Source organism: Pelodiscus sinensis, chromosome 9, assembly GCF_049634645.1.
Source record: "Pelodiscus sinensis isolate JC-2024 chromosome 9, ASM4963464v1, whole genome shotgun sequence".
Classification (NCBI taxonomy): domain Eukaryota; kingdom Metazoa; phylum Chordata; order Testudines; family Trionychidae; genus Pelodiscus; species Pelodiscus sinensis.
The window spans coordinates 39,283,376-39,304,958 of NC_134719.1; the positions used below are offsets into that span (position 1 = coordinate 39,283,376).

Consider the following 21,583-nt stretch of genomic DNA (forward strand, 5'->3'; position numbering starts at 1 on the left):
TGTCTTAAAATTTCAGAACTGGCCATAACTAAAGGCTTAAATCCTATTGGACAGGGACCATGAAATTATACAGCACTTCCCATGTTAACACTCTCACAATTGTATTACTATGCTCGTGACATTTGTTTTATTTAAGTCCCAGCATTTGAAGTCTATCGATTATGTGAAAAACTCTCAGGATTTTTTTTCAAAATATGTTTCTATCCTTCATGGTTGTGGAGAAATGCTTTTAAATTATAGAACCATAGAACACTAGAACTGGAAGGGACCTTGAGAGGTCATCATGTCCGGTCCTCTGCCCTCACGGCAGGACTAAGCACAGTCTAGACCAGGGGTTCCCAACTTGGGGTACACCCACACCAAGGGGGTATGAGAAGCTTGTCAAGGGGGGTTGGAGAATATTTGGTAAATAACTAGATTATCCTAACTGAAATAGTCCAAAAGTAGTAGTGTTAGTGAAAAAAAGTTGTGGATTCTCGAGTCTAGAATTTATTTCCTTTCATATTGAATAGGGGGTACAGGAAGGTTTACTAAAAGCCAAGGGGGTTTGGGGACCAAAAAAGTTTGGGAACCTCTGGTCTAGACCCTCCCCGATAGATGTTTTTCTAGCCTGCTCTTAAATATCTCCAGTGATGGAGATTCCACAACCTCCCTAGGCAATTTATTCCGGTTTTAACCACCATGACAGGAAGTTTTTCCTAATGTCCAACCTAAACCTCCCTTGCTGTACTTTAAGCCCATTGCTTCTTGTCCTAACCTCAGATGCCAAAGAGAACAATTTTTCTCCCTCCTCTTTGTGATACCGTTTTAGATAACTGAAAACCACTATCATGTCCCTTCTCAGTCTCCTTCTTTCCAAACTAAACAAGCCCAGTTCTTTCACTCTTCCCTCATAGCTCATTTTTATGAACCTTTTCAGATGTAATCCTCATCAGATGAAGTGGGTTTTACTCATGAACGCTGATGACCTAATACATTTGTTAGGCTCTAAGGCAGTGATCTCCAACCTTTTTAACCACAAGATCACTTTCTGAATTTAAGTGCAATCCAAGACCTATCTCAAAATATATATACCCTTGCCCAGGGCTGGCCTTACCATGAGGCAAACTGAGGTGTCCATCTCAGGTGCAAGACTGGGGGGCGGGGGGGAGGGAGGGTGTGCCACTAGGACCCAGAGTAGAGAAAATTGTGTCTGCTGCTGGTGCATATGTATTCTCTCTGCTCTAGATGCGCAGAGATGGTGGAGTGCTGAGCTGGAGGAAGGAGGGAACAAGAGACAATAACAGGTAGGCAAGAGAAAAGGGGGCATGGGAGCATCATTTGATCACCCCACCTCAGGTGCCAAAATATTGTGGGTCAGCCCTGCCCTTGCCCTGCCTCCTTTCTGCCCCTTCTCTGAGGCCTTGCCCCTGTTCACTCCATCTGCCTGCTCTTGCCCATCCTCACTCACTTTCATCAGGCTGGGGAAGAGGATTAGGGTGCAGGCTCTGGTCTTGGATTGAGGGATTTGGAGTGTGAGAGGGGCTCTGAGCTGCTCTTGGGGCAGGCAGTTGCAGTGGGGGAGGGGATTCTAGGTGCAAGCTCTGGGGTGGCGTTTGGGTGCAGGGATGCTCAGGGCTAGGACAACGGCTAAGGGTGTTGGAGGGAGTTCATGACTGGAGTAGGAGTGTGGGATGTGGGATCCAGCTGGGCCCTGCTTTCCTCAGGTGGCTCCTGCGTGGTGATGCAGTGGAGCTAAGGCAGGATCACCCCTGCCGTGGGCCTGGACCACTCCCGTAAGCAGCCAGCAAACTCCATCCCAAATCCTGTTGTGCCCCTCTCTGCTCAGAGGAGAAAGGATTCAGAGTGGGAGAGGGGAACCTTGACATCAGCACCCTCTTTTCCCTCCCCTGCCCTGCCCAGCAAACAGGAGGTTCCTGGGGGGAGAAGCAGCTCCAAGACAAAAGGCAGGAGATGTGCAGCAGTGGGGGGAGGGGCAGCTGCTGGCACTTGATAGCCTCTTGAGCAAACCAGTTAGGATCACCTGTAAGAGGCGCCAAGATCTACCAGTAAATCCCGATCTACTGGTTGGTGACCACTGCTCTAAGGTAACACAGGACTGCTCATTTTTCCAGTTTCACCCTAACAGATCATAAAACAGAAGCCAAAGAAAAAGAACCCAAGATTGATTGATTGATTGATTGATTGATTGATTGGGCTGACTCACCCATTTTCAGAAATTTGGGGTTGACTCAGGGTGAGGGGTCCAATCTGGCGAGGCTTTCTTTCTCCCCCCTCTCCCCAGCCAGCAGGGACCTTTTCTCTCCACCCTCCACCCCCAGATGCCCTGGGTGGAAGGGGACTCTTCTGTCTCCTCCAGGTCCTCCGCCAGTCAGTAGGGGCCTTTCTACCCCATCTGGCTGGGCTTTGTCCTTCCCCCTAGTTCTGCAGCCAAGGGCTGGAGAGGAAAAGGTTTGGGGTAGGGGGTTACTCACTCAGTTTGATGGCAGGCCTGATGGCAAGTCCCAGTCCCAACTGGCCACTGTCTTGTTGTGCATCTGCCCCCAGTGGTCGCTGTGCAGGCTAGCTCTCCTCTGTGCCTGCTGCTGTGAATATTGTGTCCCCATTCTCTGCCCCCTCTCTTTCCATGTTATGTAAAACAGTCCCATTCCAGGGACTTCCCATTTTCTTTATACAACCAAGCCCTGACCTTGCTTTAAGTTAGGATAAGAGGAAGCTGCCTTCCAAATTTGGTGGCCGTAACTCTTACCATTTAGGAGGGGTTCTTGAACAAATGGACTCGCAGACACACAGATAGACTCTAAAATCCATATTTAGATGGATAAAATCAAATCCAGCAAACCACTTAAGCATATGCATAACTTTTAGTACCTGTCCCATCTCAATGACATCATCCACTGGTGCTTCTACCCCCCCTGACCTTCAGCCTTCATTGTAGCTGTGCTATTTTCTCAGACTTGTCGCCATGGGCCAGGGTGCGGATGATGTGCAACCTTTCTGCTGCCTCCCAATGCAGGGCTGTCTTCTGTCTCCACTCCCAAACCCTAATACTGCCCTTTGTATGTTTCCAGGAACGGGAAAAGTGGTACATTGTTGTTGAGTCAGCTAGACCCCTGTCACCTCCCATTTTTACTGAGATCCACACGTAGATCTAATTAAGGATAATTAGATCTCCTAGGCAACCTTAATTCTGACCCGACATACATAGGCAGGGTTCATGCATGGATCTGGAATCTAATCCTTTCTGAGGAATTATATTCCAGATTGTAAGATATCATCTATTTAAAAATTCAGAGACAGTTTATCTGGACTATTTCACTTCCTTTGCTCCCCACGGAACTTCCAAGAAGTGCGAAAGTGATGTAGATGGTTTGTGCATTATCCTCACCAGCACAACCTAGTTGTTCCACTTTCTATTCTACCAGTTCAACTAAAATACATCTGTTGGCATCCGGATTAGGGAAAAGGCACTGTAAAAACAAAAAATAAAATTTAGGTATTTGCACATATGATAAAATAGGTAATTTCTAATTAGCTTCTATTCAGACACACAGTTTATTTGGTTAAAAGGATCATGGAATATTATATACAAAATAAATAAATCCTTCTCTCACTCCCCAAAATTTCCCATTCTTTATCATATTATTCTTGGCAGAGAGTTCAGCCCATGGAAATTCCAAGTTTTAAGGTTCAAAGTGAGAAAGCAATGACTTTCATTAACAGTGCTAGATCTAAAATTGGCCTTCTGATGCATATCCTGTTTTTAACTCTACAGTGCCAGGATAGATACAACTAAGATCGAAAGTAAATTTAAAAGGGAAATTGCATCAGTTTGGACAGCTTAAATGCCTTTTTTTCCTTGGTGGAACACAAAGGAGTTTGGTTTATTTTTAAAATCAGAAATAAATTATTAGAAGAAACTGGATTTCTACCTATAATTAAGGCTGAGCTAGAAGCAAAGCTGTGGAGCAAAACATCCCCTAAATTCTGGGTGATGTCAAATGTGACACTCCAGATTCAGACCTGAATTTTGCAAATAGTCCTGGTCTTTAAATCCAAACACTGCTAAACTTTGGGGAGTTCATATCTTGATCAAAATTTTGCAACTTGAGCCTAGCTCAACATTTGCATTTTTATTTGTGAGCCTGATGTATGCAGACATGTCAAAGGCAAGTATCCTCACTGAGGACAAACCTAACTGAAACCCCCTCCCTCTCATTTTGAATCACATTTTTTGTTTTCATTACATATCATTTGGCCTTTGAATTGTGTTCATTGGACTTTGGCTGGGGGCAGATTGCAGGTTCAGAAGATGAACAAGAACAAAAATAATAAGTTATAAACAAGCTGCTTCCCTGCTAGAGCACCAGAACCCACACTCACTTTCAACTGTGCAAGGACACTGCTCTCTGAGGAACATTGGGCTCCACAAACATGAGGAAGACAACTGTTGAGAGCAGCCATTATAATAAATTATTGGTGTTACACTACAAGTCAAGCATCATATCATAGAAATAGGTGCTAAAAAATCCTGTGTTGACCTTCCCAGTTACCCTGTAGTTTTTTACATATACGTCATTTGGATTTATTAAAACCAAACAACATATGAAATACCAAACTATACAAGTATCCTACCAACTATGCACCAGATACTATGTTCTTCATTCTCTTACAATGTTCCTGCTCTGGAAAGCTGTGCTGTGTGTGTGGATAGCTAGAAGCCCCACAATGCACTGGAATAGCAGTATGCAGAGAGTCACATATATAAGTCACTAAGCATAAGGAGATGGAATAGTTAACCCTGCGTAAGTTCAGAACTTTTTAAATGGTTTGGCCCTATGTAAGCTCAGGACTTCCTAACTGATGGAAATTGGAGAGGAGAGGTGGCTCCCTCCCCTGGTCTTTCTTCTCCCTCCTCCCCCATGAGATGAATAGGTCTATTCTTTGACCTGATGCACACTTACTTTTTTCTTTTGAGGGAATAAGCTGGAAACCCTCATCCAGGAAAAACCTACTCCAACTAGCTTCAGGCGGTAGCCAAGTTAGTCTGTACGGAAAAAAACAACCAATGGTCTGGTAGCACTTTATAGACCAGTGGTCCCCAACCTTTTCAGGTTGGTGGGCGCCAGGGGGCGTGGCCGTTCGCCCGCCGGGTGCCAGGGGGCGGGGACACTTGCCCGCCCAGGGCGGCCCCCCCCAGCCGCATGCCCGGGGGCGGGGCCCCCCCATAGCCACGGGGCCGGGGCCGGGGGCCCCCCCCATAGCCGCACGCCCGGGGAAGGCGCCCCCTGGCAAGCGCCGCGCGCCCGGGGCCGGCGCCCCCCCCGTAAGCGCCGCGCGCCCGGGGCCGGTGCCCACCCCCCCGTAAGCGCCGCGTGCCCGGGGCCGGCGCTCCCCCCGTAAGTGCCGCGGGGCCAAGGCCGGGGCCGGGACCAGGGCCAGGGCGGCGCCCCCGGGGACGGGGCCAAGGCCGGCGCCAGAGCCGGCAAGGGCACGCGCGGTGCTCCCGGGGGCGGGGCCAAGGCCGGCGCCGGAGCTGGCAAGGGTACGCGCGGCGCCCCCGGGGCCGGGACCGGCCGTGCGCCCGGGGCTGGCACCTGCCAGCCCAGATTGCTCCACGGGCACATGTAAAGAGCCCGGCGGGCGCCATGGCGCCCACGGGCACCGAGTTGGGGACCATGGTTATAGACTAACAAAACATGTGGATGGTATCATGAGCTTTCGTGGGCATGGCCCACTTCTTCAGATGACCAGAGCTGTGCCCACGAAAGTTCATGATACCATCTACATGTTTTTTTATTCTATACAGATTGAACCTCTATAATCTGGCACCCTCGGGATCTGACCTGTGCCAAACCAGAGAATTTGCTAAACCATGGGAGGACAGTATTGTCTAGCAGCATTAATCACACTTGTGCTGCTTACTGGGCTCTTAGAAGACATAGGGGTAAATTAGAGCTAAATAACAGCACAGAACACTGAGAGTCAGGACTGATGGCTGTAAACAACCTTTATGGGACTGTGAGAAACTTGGTCACATCCATGATAAGTGGACAGCTGGCTAACTAACATCATGCCTGACCACAGTTGTCCAGAGAGTGCCAGACTAGAAAGGTTCAACCTGTATTTATTTTTGCCTCTGTCAAGTCACTCCAATGAACCAAACACCAAAGAGATGGCACCATTGCAACTGGGAGTTTATTACAGTACATTTATGCATCACAAAAATACAGGAATTTTTCTATGACCAACTTGACACTTTTTTTGCATGATCATCATGGGATTAGTTTTAAAATCAACAGAATACCATATTTTTAACTTGTCTAAATGGCTATGCATTTTTCAGTAAGAAGCATCAACCCAGCACTTTGCTTTGTTAGCACTTGAGTAGCAAGAACATACTGAATTATGAGTATGCAATAGCTAGTCTGTGAGACCCTTTGCCTACAGTTCTTATCAGGCTAACTTCATTGAGACATGAATTGTTGGGATTTATTCTCCCTTTCAAGAGAATTATCTGATCAGGCTTCAAAGCCAAGAATCCTTGTTGCTAGAGATTGGCAGTCAAACAAAGAATTACTTTCATGGTTGTGTCACCCACTATCAGAGGCCATGGTACTTTTAAAGAGATAAGAAAGGTAATTTGAGAAATGTGATGCATGTGTGAAATTGCTGGTAAGCACTACTAGGCTTTGTGCTGAATTAGCTCCAACGTGTGTTTGACTTTTAAAATCACCACAATTCTTAGCAAAGAAAGTATCTGAAAATGATTTTGCAATGTTAATTCTTAAAGAACAGATTGGTTTGAAGATCAAGTTGGTGGGACAAATTCCATTTCCACTGGCATGCTGGTAAACCCCTAATAATTCTTCTGAAGTCAACAGGGTTACTTGGGATGTGTTTAAATGACCACAGGATTTGCTCAGTTCCTTTGTGGAGATATGCTAAATGGTAACACTTGAGGCTTAGCCTCCAAAAATAGTTAAGCTTTGTTGCAACGTAAATTAACATGATCTTAAAGCTACTCATTTCTAACCAAAAAACTTAAAAAGTAACAAATAGTCTTGCAGCATCTTAGAGAATTTATAGATGGTATCATGAGCTTTCGTGGGCACAATCCACTTCTTCAGATGAATGGAGTTAAGGAGTCCAGGTTCCAAATAAATAGCAGAGAAAGAGAGGGATGGGGGGATGAAGAGAAGGAAAAAGAAGAGGAGTGGGAAGGGGGGAAAATTGTCAATTAGAGTGTCCATGCTAAATGAAGTTGATAGAGTGGGTACTCAGTGCTCTTAAGTACCCTGTGCTTGGTTTTTTATGTCATTAGGATGTGGAATGTGGCAGGCCATCCACGCAAGGTCCTTGTTGCAGGTATCAAACTTGTAAATCAAATTAAGCTCTGCAGCCACCCTTTCAAACTGGTTTTTGAAATTGTCTTTCAATAATATGGTAACTTAGAAATCCATTAATGCAGTAGTCTCCAAACTTTTTACACCCAAGATCACTTTTTAAATCTCAGAACAGGCAAAGATCTACCGCCCCGCCCCTTCCTTGAAGCCCCGCCCCTTCCTTGAAGCCCCACCCTCTCTATTCTCCTCCTGTCCATCACTTGCGATCTCCAGCCCTTACTTACACACTCTGATAAACAGTTTATTTTTAAATTATGCGATATATAAAATTAAAATCATGTGTTTATAGTTATGAAATAAATGGTCTGTTTTTTATTCATGCTATTTAAATCTAAAATGAAGCATTTATAATTATACATTTTCTGGGGACAGAGTTCTGCGGCTGGGAGCAGGGGAAAGGGAACAGGGTGCTGGGAGGGGAAAGGGAACAGGGTTCTGCAGCAGGGGACAGGGTGCCAGTGGGGACAGAGTTTGGGGAGTGGGGACAGGAATAGGGACAGAGTTCTGTAGCTGGGGACAGAGGAGTGGGAACAGAATTCTGTGGCTGGGGACAGGAGAGTGGGGAGCGGGGAGTGCGGACAGGGGGCGGTGTGCCAGTGGAGGCAGAGAGTCCCCTGCATCTGCCTCCTCCCAGGATTCCTCCCCCCCCCCGGGAAGCCAGCGTGTGCCTCCTCCAGGCCTGACCCCCCTCCCCCGCGGCACAGAGAAAGCCTGCGCATGCCTGCCCCGGGGCTGACCCCCCGCACCGGGAAGCCCCACGCACGTGCCTGCCCCGTGGCCGACACCCCCCCCCCCCCGTGCAGGGAAGCCTCATGTGCGCCTGCCCCAGGGCCGACTCCCTCCCCCCACGCAGGGAAACCCCGAGTGCGCCTCCCCCGGGGCTGACTCACCCCTCCTGTGCAGTGCAGGGAGCCGATGCTCCCGCCCGCAGTACACCCGGCAGAGCAGCTAGCGCTGCTTCCGGAATTGCCAGAAGTGGTGCTAAGCTGCGGGATTTCTGTCCATCCTGGGAAGCCAACACTACCTCCATTTTCACTTGAGGTAGATAGTGCAGCTTCTCAGGAGTGGGAGGGAAATGGGGGTGGGGCGGACAGGACGCCTCGCGATCGACTGGTCAAGGCCTTGCTATCGACTGGTTGATCGCGATCGACCTGTTGGTGACCACGGCATTAATGAGTGCCCGGGCAAGTTAAAATGTTCCTCATCAGGTTTCTGTGTATAACCTTTTTGAATATCTGATTTGTGTCCATTAATCCTTTCTCTTCGAGACTGTCCAGGTTGGCCAATATGCATGGACAAACAGACAGACAGAGACAGACAGACAGGCAGACAGAAAAAAACACATAGGCTATGTCTAAACCACAAGGGTTTTGCACAAAAATGGCCGTTTTTGTGCAAAACCCTGCAAAGCGTCCTCACCTCAAGTGCGTTTTTGCACAAGAAAATCTACAGTCAATCGACAGAACAGAGGGCTTTTTGCAGTGTAGGTCTATGAGGCATAACTCCTTTTTATGCTACAGTCATGTGTGGACGCTCCACAGTGGTTTATTGCACAAAAAGAGCAAATCTGAAAAAGCACAGATGCTCTGATGGCCATTCACAGAAGCTTTCTTGTGCAAGATCCATGCAGTGTCGATGCTCTCTTGTGCAAAAGCACAGCGCAAAAGTGATGCGCTTTGAGGTCTAGATGCGCTTTTGCACAAGAACACTTCTGCAAAAGGCTTCTTGCGCAAAAACCCTGCATTGCAGACAAAGCCCTAAAGGATCTATATCAAGCATTCATAAAACTAAAATACCCACCCGGAGAAGTGAAAAAACAGATTGACACAGCCAGATGAGTACCCACACCTCAGTTTATTCAATTAGGCCCAACAGAGAAAACCACAGAACAGCACTGGTCATCACCTACAGCCCTCAACTTAAACCTCTCAAGCACGTTATCAACAATCTACAGCCTGTCCTGAAAAATGACCCCTCACTTTCACAGGCCTCAGAGAACAGGCCAATCCTCACCTACAGACAACCCCCTAACCTCAAACAAATTCTTTCCAGCAGCCACACAACACATCTTCATCATACTCACACAGGAACCCACCCCTGCAATCAACTCCCATACCAACTCTGTCCACACATCTATACAAGTGACATCATCACAGGATCTAACCACAATACCCACCACATCTGAAGCTCATATAACTGCACATCCACCAATGTGATTTATGCCATCAAGTGCCAGCAAACCTTCTGGAGAACATTATAACTTGCCTGGGCACTCAAGAGCAAGCACGGGGTACTTCAGAGCACTTAATAGCCATTCATCGGCGTCATTTAGCATGGACACGCTAATTGACAATTCCCCCCCCCTTTTTTCCCTACTTTTTCCTTCTCTTCATGCCCCTCCCCATCCCCTCTCTTTCTCTGCTATTTATTTGGAATGTGGACTCCTTAACTCCATTCATCTGAAGAAGTGGGTTGTGTCCACAAAAGCTCATGATACCATCTACAAATTTTGTTAGTCTCTAAGGTGCTGTAAGACTATTTGTTATTTTTTAATTTTTTTCAGTTACAGACTAACACAGCTACTCCTCTGAAACTTTTCCTCTCTAACCAAACATCTAAAATATTCTTTGTACATTTAACATCTCATATGGTATGATGACTCAATATACTTATCACCAGATGGCCATTTCAAGTTCTAGCTGGCAGCCTGTTTTAATATTCATGGGCGAATTCATCTAGTTCACTGCTCAGATTTCACCCAAATTATCCCGGCTCCTCAGATACCTATTGTACTTGAATTATTATAACATGCACTTATCAGATTGAAAAAAAATAATCTTCGCGTATTTGTATTTACATTTACAGCTAACATTTGATTTTGAATTCCTATAGAAACCCTTAACACAGTTGGGAGGTCTTAGCATTTATCTGATCTGCTGTTCCCTCTCTAGTACTACTGTGAATCATGATTTCTGTTTTGGGTATCCCAAGTTGTAACTGATTACTTGGATTTCCTTCAGCACGTCAGGAGTGGCTTGTTCCGTAAATGTGCTGATTTCAGAGAAATAGAAGTGAATATTTCATCTTGGGGTCAGCATGTTGGCTGGTCACTTGAAGAAGGAGGAAGTGTACTTTTATGTAATTTTTAAACTCTGCAAATATGGCCCATTAAGTGAATTTTTAAATATTTCTGGTACACTTTGTCTTTTGGTCTTGACCCAGAAAACACAACATCTGCATAGTTGGTTCTGTATCTATTAAACCTGGAAGGGCTAGCAACAAATATACACAGCTGCTCTGGCTGGTTTTGAAAACATTGAACACCATGAGCACCACTGGAGGTATCAAACTATATAAAAGTATATATAAAACTATATAAACTATGTATTCCTATGCATTGCTCCCTCAAAATACAGTTAGACTTTGGTGCAAAGCGCATGGATCCGAGCTTGGAACCAGAGTTTTATAATGTTCTTTGTATATTTAGCATCTCACATAGTGTGATCCCTAAGACAGGGGTGGAGAACCTTTTTTGCGTCAGTGGCCACTGACCTACAGAAAAATCACTCAGGGGCTGCACACAGTGAGAAGCAAAAAACAAATAAAATCCCTCACTGACATGGTCCCTGGCTGAGAAGGAAAAATACACTTCCCATATTCCTCTTGCACCCCAGAGCCTGGGAGGAGGGGGAGGCTAGTAGATTTTGTGTGCTCCAGCCCCATGGAGGCACAACAGGGAGGGACAGGGGTGCTGGAGCACCAGTGTGGGCTTCCCAATGATGGTGGCGGGGAGCCCTGAGCCTTGGGGGCCAAATACAGGCAAGCCGGGGCTGCATCTGGCCCCTGGGTCTTAGGTGCCCCACCTCTGCCATAAGACCACAAGTGACAATTTCAGGTTTCATTTGGAAGCCTTCTGTTATTTTATTAACATTTATATCTATCATTTGATTTCACATTTGTATAGAGAACTTCAGTTAGATTTTTGGTAAGTTTTTAGCCTCTATCTGATTTGCTATTTTCTTTGTCACTAATGGGAATTGCAGTTCCTGTCTGTGGTTCCAATTTGCAGCTGCTGAGTGATTTGTTCCATGACTATGCTGAATTCTATGAAATAATTATAGTGATTCTGTGAAGTAAACCTATCTTAGGGTTAGTGTAAGGTTGCTACCAGTCACTTCTGAGCTAAGGGAAAATACATGTGTGTATAATTTTTTTACTCTACAAATATAGTTGATTATGGTTGTAGAACTCAGATAATTTTGAAAATATTGTTATATTTTATCAGGTATTTTGGGTTCCCTTTTGAACTGGAAATTGCTGATAATAAAATTGTGCTCAAGAAAAATACCAAGAGAAAATTTCTAAATGCAACATAGATGAGAACAGATTCATGTGTACAGCCTTCCCCTATCTTCTGTCATTGAATATGTGATACAGGATGAATGAAGGAACAGGGCACAAAAACTTATCAACTAACAATCTAAACAAGCATTTTCTTTATGTTATAGGTCATAACTACTGCTGGGTGGTTAACTGATTTTTTGGTTCAGTGGCTGTGATGGATCAGGCCGTATCTGGGCACAGCTGAGGGCGTCCGCTCAGGGTGAATTGCTCAAATCCGGGGCTCCTTACAGCCCCAGACTGGTGACCTCTCCAAACAGGCCACAAACCAGTCCCACAGAGTGCTTCAGCAGTCTGCCTGAAGCCTCACGAGCAAAACCCCTCCGACACCCTAGCAATATCCGTGCCCCAGATGGCCCTGGGCCTCATACACAGGTGGGGAGTCCTAGCACCCAATCCCACCTACCCCGAACAAGTTCTATCCTGTTCCAAGAAACCAGCCACAGATCCCTGGTCAATTTACCCTCTGGACCTTACTCACAAATCATGCTGGGCCAATCATTTAGCATCTAATATCTAAAGCATGAGAGTAAGGTTGTTAAAGAATAGTACGTTACATGCATCGAATCTCCAGTTCTCGATGCAGGCTCTAGCAGAGATGTTACAGCTGCTGGTTTAAAAGTCCTTGTTACACATCCTAGAATCAGGATGGGTCCACAGGTCTTTCTGGCTCTTCGATCCCTGCACTGCTGCCTCTGGGATGAAGTGCTGAGCTGAGAACCAAGATGGAGACCACCACATGGCCTATTTATCCCTCCTTCCTGGTCTCCTTGGCTATAGCAGGCCACCTGGTCCACAGCTTATTCCTGTGTCCCCTGCTGGTAGCTTTTAGGTATGAGTCACCACTCATTCTTTAGGTGTGTCCTTGGCCCATTGAGTGCCATTGTCCCACAAAGCCTCACTGATTAGCATGTCCATAGGCCAGGCTCTGCCCACTGCTCAACTACATGCAGAGAAATATTCAGTATCTACACAGATTCCTAACTACACACACAGACATTATACAATCATATGACTAGTGTTCATAGGATCAGCAGACAGTAAGCTCCTATTCAATACCTCACATGGCCCCCCTTCTATACCATTTTTGGGGCCAACACCCCCACCTATGGGTGCATAAGTGATCTGGCTGCTCCCCTCAAGACCCAGTAACGTGACAGTGGCTCAGTTTGAAAAATTGAAAAAGAAATTGTTTCAGGTTGAAACAAATTGTGGTTCAACCTCAAATCAAATGTTTCATTTACATTATCAAGTTTAACTCTTTTTTCAATAAATCTAAGGTAAAATTCAAAAGAAAAAGTTGTTCTGAATGAGAAAAACAAAATGTTTTATTTTGAAAATGCGGAAAGCAAAAGTTTAAGGTTTCTTTTTTCAGATTTTCTTCTGTTCTTTTTCCCAACCAATGAACCTAAACAATTTGGTTAATTCAATATGAATTTGCAAAATGTTTTGGTCAATTTAAATCTCAATTTTTCATCCAAAAAAACTTTTGGTCAAAAAATGTCACCCAGCTGAAGAATCACAGTTTCCAAAACCAAAATGGACATTGTGATCATCTAGTCCATTTTTGAACAAGAGAATAAAGAATAATGCAATTCTGATACATTTTTTTTTTGGCTATGAAGATTTGCAAACCTTTTCATATATACGAGGTGGTCATCTGAATACCCACATGACAATGAGCCAAATTCGGTCCTTGGGCTTTTAAAACATTTCTTCATCATGTTTGTTTTTACTGAGTGATCAGTTGTGTCTGCTAATAGCACTTTATTAGCATGTGTAAAGTCTCAGAGGAAAAGACAGTGAATACCTGGAAACCCTAGCACTAATCTGCAAAAAGTCATCTGAAATTTCTAATTGAATTGATGGTTAGTAACTAAATTATATCAGTTTCCCAATACACATTTGTTGCCGTATAAGGTCATTAAAGATGAAACATAATGGAAGCCTGCTTTGCCATGTGAAAGAGCCCTTCCAGGTTTATCTTGGCTTTAATAGCTCTCCCTTGATAAAATGGAAAAAATTTAGACTACATAGAGAGCTTTGTCATGTTGGAAAGGCCATGACATTTTAAGAGGCTGGAATGAAAGATGTACTGTCACATCTAGGCTTACAACATTTAGAAGTGCTCCATAAAACAGACGAGAGGCTACGGTGGAAATGGTTAAATGATTGGGAAATATATATATATCTTAAACCCCTAAGAGGCTATGAAAATCTCAACCTTAACATGCTAAGGGCCAATATCTGCTATTCCTGCTCATGTTGAGTGACACCTTAATTTATGGGGAACTCACCAGGGTCCTCACAGGGTGAGGTAAGGATGTTAAATATCGAGTAATTTACTAGTTGAGTAGTTGATAGAATTTCCATCGACTACTCGACTAGTCAGTAGGCACTTCTGCATTCCTCCTTTGAGATGTACAAGAGCCCCCACTAGGGTGCAGCTACACAGCAGGGCTTAACTTGAAATAAGCTATGCAAATCGCGCTATGCCAATTACTTAGCTTATTTCGAAATAGCTTCTTTCAAATATGGAAGCGTCTACACAGCACTTATTTTGAAATTGAGCACTCTTCCACCAACTTCCCTTACTCCTCGTGCAATGAGGGTTACAGGAGTCAGAGTAAGAAGTCCTCTAGCTTGATAGTATTTTGACATTATTTCAAAATAACAGTCTGCTGTGTAGACGTAGACTAAGTTATTCTGAAATAACACTAGTTATTTAAAAAAATGTTGCTGTGTAGATGTATCCTAAGGCTATGTCTACATTATGAGATCTTCCTGCAAAAAAAGATGCTAATGAGGGACTCATTGGCATGAGTAGCAATCTCAATAGCACATTTTCTGCCATTTCTTTTTGTGCAAGGTGTTTTTGCACAAAAAGAAGCAGGGAAAGGGGAAAGGATCTTGTGCAAAACATGGGTTTTGCGCAAAAAAAAAAGAGTCCGCACTACTTCTTTTTGCACAAAAACCCCTTGCACAAAAAGAAACAGCAGAAAATATGCTAATGAGATCACAACTCATGCAAATGAGTCCCTCATTAGCATATTTTTTGCCAGAAGATCTCGCAGCGTAGACAAAGCCTAAGTGGCTCTGTTTAGATCTCATCCAGAACAATGTCTGAGTAGCCTGCATAAGAGTGCATAGGAGTTCTTACTTCAGCTTCCCAGCATAGACGCTCCACCGGAATCAAAATCTAGTCCAAAGACATATGTGTGGGTCCAATTCTGCTCATTGCCAGTGACTCAGAAAACATTCCCACTGAACGAAACAGAAATTTTGCTTGAATCAGGAATTTGATATTTGGCTCAGTCCTTGTAGCACGGTTCCTGTTGTATGGAGAAAGAAAAGCAGGAAAAAATTCTGAAGAAACAAAATATAAAGTATTTTTATAGAAGCAAGAGTCCTCCTTCCCCTCTACAATTGCTCCAGATGTTTCCAGACAAATCTCACTTTTGTGGTGAGGAATGTAATTTACAGACACTCCACATGTCATGATAAATAATGCTAAAGGAAGAGATGAGAGAGGGGATATATTACAGGAAATAGACAAGCACTCTGGCTGAAAACAATCAGAATTCAAAAATAAACAAACCTGTAAGAGCAAATGTTGCTGCCATTTCAAAATTGAAGACCTGACGATGGAAAATATATCTAAAAACATTATGTCTGATATGTCAGATATGTTCTGAGGATGAAGTTTTCCCCTTATTACTTGCAGATGTACCTGGTGTTGCTCAGGTGTTTAACTGAAATAATTGTTTTTTAATAAATGAAAATTATACATGCTTTCTTTCAATGACTGTATTTTAAAAAATGAAGGAAAATGAAGACTGGGGATGAGCAGGAGTAGGAGGGGACTTAGGGCAATGAGTTGGGAAGTAGGTGGGGCTCAGGGCAAGGGAAAGGGATGCAGAAATCAAGGCACGTGGGAGATGCAGGACTTAGGGCAGGGACCTCTGGACGTGGGGCTGCGAGGTGGTGGTGGGGGCCTTACCAGGGTTACCTGTGGTGGTGAAGGTGGTGCTGCTCTGCTGGCAACTCCTCCCCAAGGGGCTGGAGCAGAGCTCCTCTGCCAGTAAGCCCCACACAGTAGTCCCCTCCCCTTAGCCTGGAGGCTGTCTGGGCAGGGGAGGCTTTGGGGGCTGCCACCTTCTGCAGCGGTGTCCCCTACAGCCTATGTGAGGGGGGCGAGGGTCTGGAGGCTACCCCCCTCCAAGGGCCCCCCACAGCCTACAGGCTGTCTGAAGGAGGATGCAGGCTCTGGGGGAGAGAGCTCCAGCTCTCTCCCCCATCACCTGCAGGCTGTCGGGGGAGAGAGAGGGGAGGCTCCAGGGGCTGCCCACTCCTGCAGCACCAGCCCATGGCCTGCTGACTGTCTGGGGGTGGGGAGGCTCCAAGGTCTTTCCCCTACTGCAGTGACCCCCCTCCATGTTCTGCAGGCTGTTGAGGTGGGGCTGAGGCTCTGGGGGCTGCCCTCTGTGCAGCTGGTCCCACACAGCCTACAGGCTGTTGCAGGGAGGGGTGAGGAAGATCTGGGGACTATCTCCCCATCCAATGGCCCCCACTGGCCTGCAGGCTCTCTGTGGAACGGGGGGTGAAGAGGTGTCCAGGCTCCAGGGGCTGTCCCCACTCTGGTTGTCCCTCCTCCATCAGCCCCCCTGCAGACTGGGATGATTAGATTCTGGGGGGCTGTCCCCTTCTCCAGAGGTTTCCCCCATGTCCTGCAGGCTCTCAATGTGGGGCAGGTTCAGTGGGCTACCCCCCACAATAGTGGCCCCCCAAGGCCTTCGGGCTTTCCATGAGGGGGCAGGCTCCATGTTTGGGGCAGGTGGGTTCCTTACCAGCATGCTACCAGGCAAGATGGCAGAGCCCCAGCTCTGCTGGCCATCCTCCTGGTGCTGCAGCTGGCCCCAGTGGCCACTCTCAGGCTGTATCTACACTGCACCCCTTTTCCGGAAAAGGGATGCTAATGAGACACTTCGGAATAGCAAAATCCATGGGGGATTTAAATATCCCCTGCGGCATTTGCATTTACATGGCTGCCGCTTTTTTCCGGCTTGGGGATAAGCCGGAGAAAAGCGCCAGTCTAGACGGGATTCTCCGGAAAATAAGCCCTTTTCCGGAGGATCTCTTATTCCTACTTGAATCCTACGTGAAAGTAGGAATAAGAGATCCTCCAGTAAAGGGCTTATTTTCCAGAGAATCACGTCTAGACTGGCGCTTTTCTCCGGCTTATCCCCAAGCCGGAAAAAAGCGGCAGCCATGTAAATGCAAATGCCGCAGGGGATATTTAAATCCCCCGCGGATTTTGCTATTCCGAAGTCTACATTAGCATCCCTTTTCCGGAAAGGGGTGCCAATGTAGACACAGCCTATGTGTCACATCCCTCCTCTCTGTGCCCCTCCCTTTCATGTTCCTCCCCTTCCATGTTATGGGAAACAGTCCCATTCCCGGTGTAGCCTGCTAAGATCTAGCATTCCTATCTTATCCCTTTCTTGATATAGTTTTATAGATGCCAGTAATGCAAGGCCTACAGGACTTAATTTATCCTGTATGAATTAGTTTTAGCAATAGTATTGTGATAAAGTACAGGGTTAAATTATATTTCTAGTTATTTTTTGAGATATGTATTGTGTAAGAATTATGAAAGACCTTTGCGGTAAAATTTACCATTAGGCCTCTGAACAGATGGGCCATGACTCAATATTGTATAAGTATAGATAAGTTCAAATCTTCAGAACCCAGCAAAACTCAAGGAAACAGATTTCCTGGTACCTATCCACAAGATTTCCCACCTTTTCCATGTTCCAAGAAACAGTACACGGAGACGTCAAGTGGTTCTCCTCTACATATTCATAGCCCCCGCCCTGATATCTCTCCCAATCAGTTACAGGCACCTACAGAATTCTCAGGGTGCAAAGTCCAACTTTGATTAGGAGGTTGGACATCCTGGCTCCAGAAAGAGGATAAAGGCCTAGAAATTAAGAAAGTCGGGATTTCTGAGGCTGCGGCTGCTAAAGCCCACTCCGGAGTGTCCACTGTTTTCTCTCAAGGTCAGAGAACAAGCTCTGTTCTCTATATCTCTGTCTTGCTTCATTTATTCTGTCTAAGTCTTGCTTCTAAGTTTTCCATACTCCACTTGACACCAAGGTCCCTCAGGCAGAGGGAGGCTGGTCCTCCCAGGCTCAGTCCTTGGAAAGAAGATTCTGTGAGTTTGAAATCCTGTTAGGTAATTAAATGTGTATACTTAGATAAGTCCAATTCATAACACAGATTGTTAATGTTATCCACAGAGGAGATGCAATTAATCTGAATACTCAGTGCTATATTCTTTGTTGTGTTTGCTACCTTAATACCTGTAATAATAAAACTTGTTTTAATTGCATATCCTGATTGTAAGTGTGACTTGTTCTGCACCCTCAGACCCTCCTGAGGTAGAATCGTACAGGTCTACCAGCTTGTAACCTGGGATAGAGAGGATGGATTTAGAATCTCTGATCAAATTGGCGAGCCTTACCCACCTAAATTTCACTATAGATCCTTCCCAGGTTACACCGGCACTTCCCATTTTCCTGGCATAATAAAACCCTGACTTTGGTTAAGGGAAAGGGTAAGAAGAAGCTCCCATACCAAATTTGGTGGTCCTAGTTCTTACAATTTAGGAGGAGTTCTTGAACAAACAGACTCACAAATACAGAGACACACAGACACACTATAAAATATATGGCTAAATAGATGATTAGGGATACTTGCATGTAAGCAGCCAAGATGCCTTTTTCAAGTTCTGCTGTTGCTGGCTGCCTATATATGCCCCCGATTTAGAATGAGCTGTTTATGACATCATATTCTGTCTGGCAATTGATGTATTATAATGAAAACATAGTAGCTTTGATTTAGAGCAAAAGTGGACCTTGAAGAGCCATCAAGAAAAAACCAAAAGATGCCTTGTGCCCAGAAATGAAATTCATCTCCCACTATAGTATTAAGAGGATTAGTTCAAAGTACAGGTTGAAAGTCTCTTAACCGGGATTCTCTGGTCCAGCAGCATCCATGGTCTGGCACAGATGTTGCAGGATGAGAGTCCAGCTGGAGGGCCAGCAGTAAGGATCCCTGTGGGACTAGAAAGGCAGTGGGATGTCTGCAGGGAGCTGTCGGCGGGATTGGGAGACTCCATGTGTGGCTACCTTGGTGTGCGGGGATGCTCATGGAGCATGGTGTGTATGGCTGCTCGGGAAGCCCTGGCATGCATTGCTGTCCAGAGCCCTAGAGCACAGTGCACACAGCTGCCTGGAGCTCCAGCGCTGGGCTGCCTGGTAGAGTCACTGCAGCGATGGCTGACCAGCAGTTCAGCAGGGCAGCGAGGCCAGCAGGAGGTGAGAAGCTGGATGGGAGGCTACGTCCAAGCCAGGGGGTCCAAAAATGATCTCCCCTGATGCAGCAAAATCTCCCATGTGGGACCAGTCAGGTCCTGAGGGTGCTGGACCAGGGAAGTCCAACCTGTACTGCCTGTTGATATGGCTTTTAAGCTACTGTGCCTAGTTTCCCAGGACTACAGAAAAGTCCAAGAAACTGTAGGATATTTTGAAATGTAAAAAAGAAATCAGCAGTGGGCATTTCTTTGGGATTTGCTTTTAGGTCTGGTTGACATTGATTTGTATTTCTTTCAGATATTTTTAATGTAATCAGATTTTTATTCTGATAGCGCAGAGATTCCAGAAGGGCTGAAGCTGGGCTCATACTAGAGAGCCATGATTAAATAATGCAGTGACTTTGCCTGCCCATTGAATGAGTTTTGTACTGTGTACATGCTGTCTTCAAATGTACATGGCATTTTTACCAGATTTTGACACATACTGTTGCCTTACCTTGTTTGTATCTAGTTTAGATTTTTATCATCATTACACACTCAACAACATTTTCCCTTCAAGGCTGGTTCTTTTTAGTCTGAAATGTTTTTTTCAGTGGCAAAGTTTAATGCAAGAAGAAATTTTCAGGCCCTAACAAGAAGAGTTTCAAGAGTACCCAAGGGACTTGAAAGTTGGTGGTATTTGTGCTCCTAAATCTGTGATGCTTTTGACTTCCTACCTACGTAGCTTATAAATATGAGTGTTCCAAACTATGCTAAATTAATCTAGAGTTCAGAGATCGCTCATCGGACACTGCAAAACCAACCCAGTTATTCACCTGAACCTGCCTCTCAAACAGAGCTGCAAAGCCACTTCTGCTGCCTCCTAATTTCGATCTTCATGCTTTTGCAAAGCAAGCTCAGCTGCCCACTAAATCTGGCTGACATACTGCTATTACTAAGTCACCTCAGAGGGCCCTGTCTCAGGCATCCAATTCTGTACTGCTGATTCTTCCACTTCAAGCTTCTGCAGTGACACATCAGCCAGCCCCCAGCCTGCACCTAGCCCTGTGCGTCTGCTGCACGGGAGTCTCAAACACCTGCTACCTACATGTCCAGCGCTGTAGCAAAGCTGCCCTTGATCCTCACCTTTGCACTTATGTAACCCTTATGTTATGTAGAGCCAGCAGCAGCCAGGGCTGGGTTCAATATCTGTGTGTTCCTCTCTATCCATCCAATACAGAACTGGCTTGATCCCACACCCAGTACCCTGGGAAATTGGCACAACACTCCTGGGTGCCTCTGAGAAGCAGTGCTCCCCTACTTGCAAGTACAGAGTCTGAGTGTGGAAAAGAAACCTTTAATAATATGGGAGGGAAGTAACATGGCATTAATTTGGGAAAACACCACAGACAGAGTTCAGAACCAAAACCATGAGTAACAGTCCCACCCCACGTAGGCTGGGCAATGTCCTTTTCCTCTCAGGTTCTTAAGACCAGCAATGTAAATGTCCCTTTCACATACCCAACCCTTCTCTGTGCCCCACTCTCAGTCGCTGCCCTCGGTCAGGGCAGACCCAGAGTTCAGAGGTGCATTCATAGAGTTCACCTCCCACCGTGAGTAGGGGGGAGGTAAGGAGGCATCTTACTCACCCCACTGGTCTCTCGCCATCTGCTTGCTCACTACTCTCTGGCGCCGCCCTGCTGGCCATTCGTCTCACCTCTCCGTCACCCTCCTGCTGGCCGCTCATTACACCTCTCCATTGCCACTCTGCTGGCTGCTCATTGTGCTGCTGCCACTCTGCCAGCTGTTCATCATGTCACCACCTCTGTGCTGACCACTTGTCACATCTTTTTGCCACTGACCCGCTCTCAGTCACCATACACTGCCTGGCTGTGATTTCTGCCCATTAGCCTTAAAAGATTCAGCCCCCAGTGATTTCAACTCTTATCACACAGGGTAGAAAAAACATGACTGCAACTCAATTAGTATAAGAAAAGAGGCACCTAATAATGTCTATTTAGCTCTGTTCTTTCAACAGTGTATGTGAGGAGGGAAGGTGCTGGTCAAACTAGTACCAGCAGGGGAAGCCATATAGCCTCCAGACCAGAATAACCTTCCCTCATCCCTTACTTTAATAGGGCTCTGAAAAGTCAAGCCCCTGAATTTGCAAGATTCTTTCTGCTAACTGAGTCCTACTTCTCATGGGAATCAAACTTGTGAATGAAGTTAAGTTTCAACTCTTCTCTGTGTATTTGGCTTGTGGAATTGGACAAATCAGATATCCGAAAATGCAACACACGAAAACCTATTGGATAACACTTTAATCTTCCTGGACACTCATTAATAGATATCCACGTCACTGTCACTGTTTTGTTTCAGACCAATTCCACAAGTCAAATACACAGAGAAGGGTTGGAACTTA

At 45.6% G+C, this 21,583-nt stretch overlaps 1 long non-coding RNA gene across 1 annotated transcript; it reads right to left on the reverse strand.

The window, feature by feature from the left end:
- Positions 1 to 3,377: 3,377 nt before the first annotated feature.
- On the reverse strand, positions 3,378 to 15,096 carry LOC142830589 (uncharacterized). Its single transcript, XR_012905966.1, has 3 exons — positions 14,968 to 15,096; positions 4,965 to 5,047; positions 3,378 to 3,470 (listed from the first exon to the last, which is right to left on the reverse strand). It is a non-coding gene; the product is annotated as an uncharacterized LOC142830589 (long non-coding RNA).
- Between the last annotated feature and the right edge of the window lie 6,487 nt (positions 15,097 to 21,583).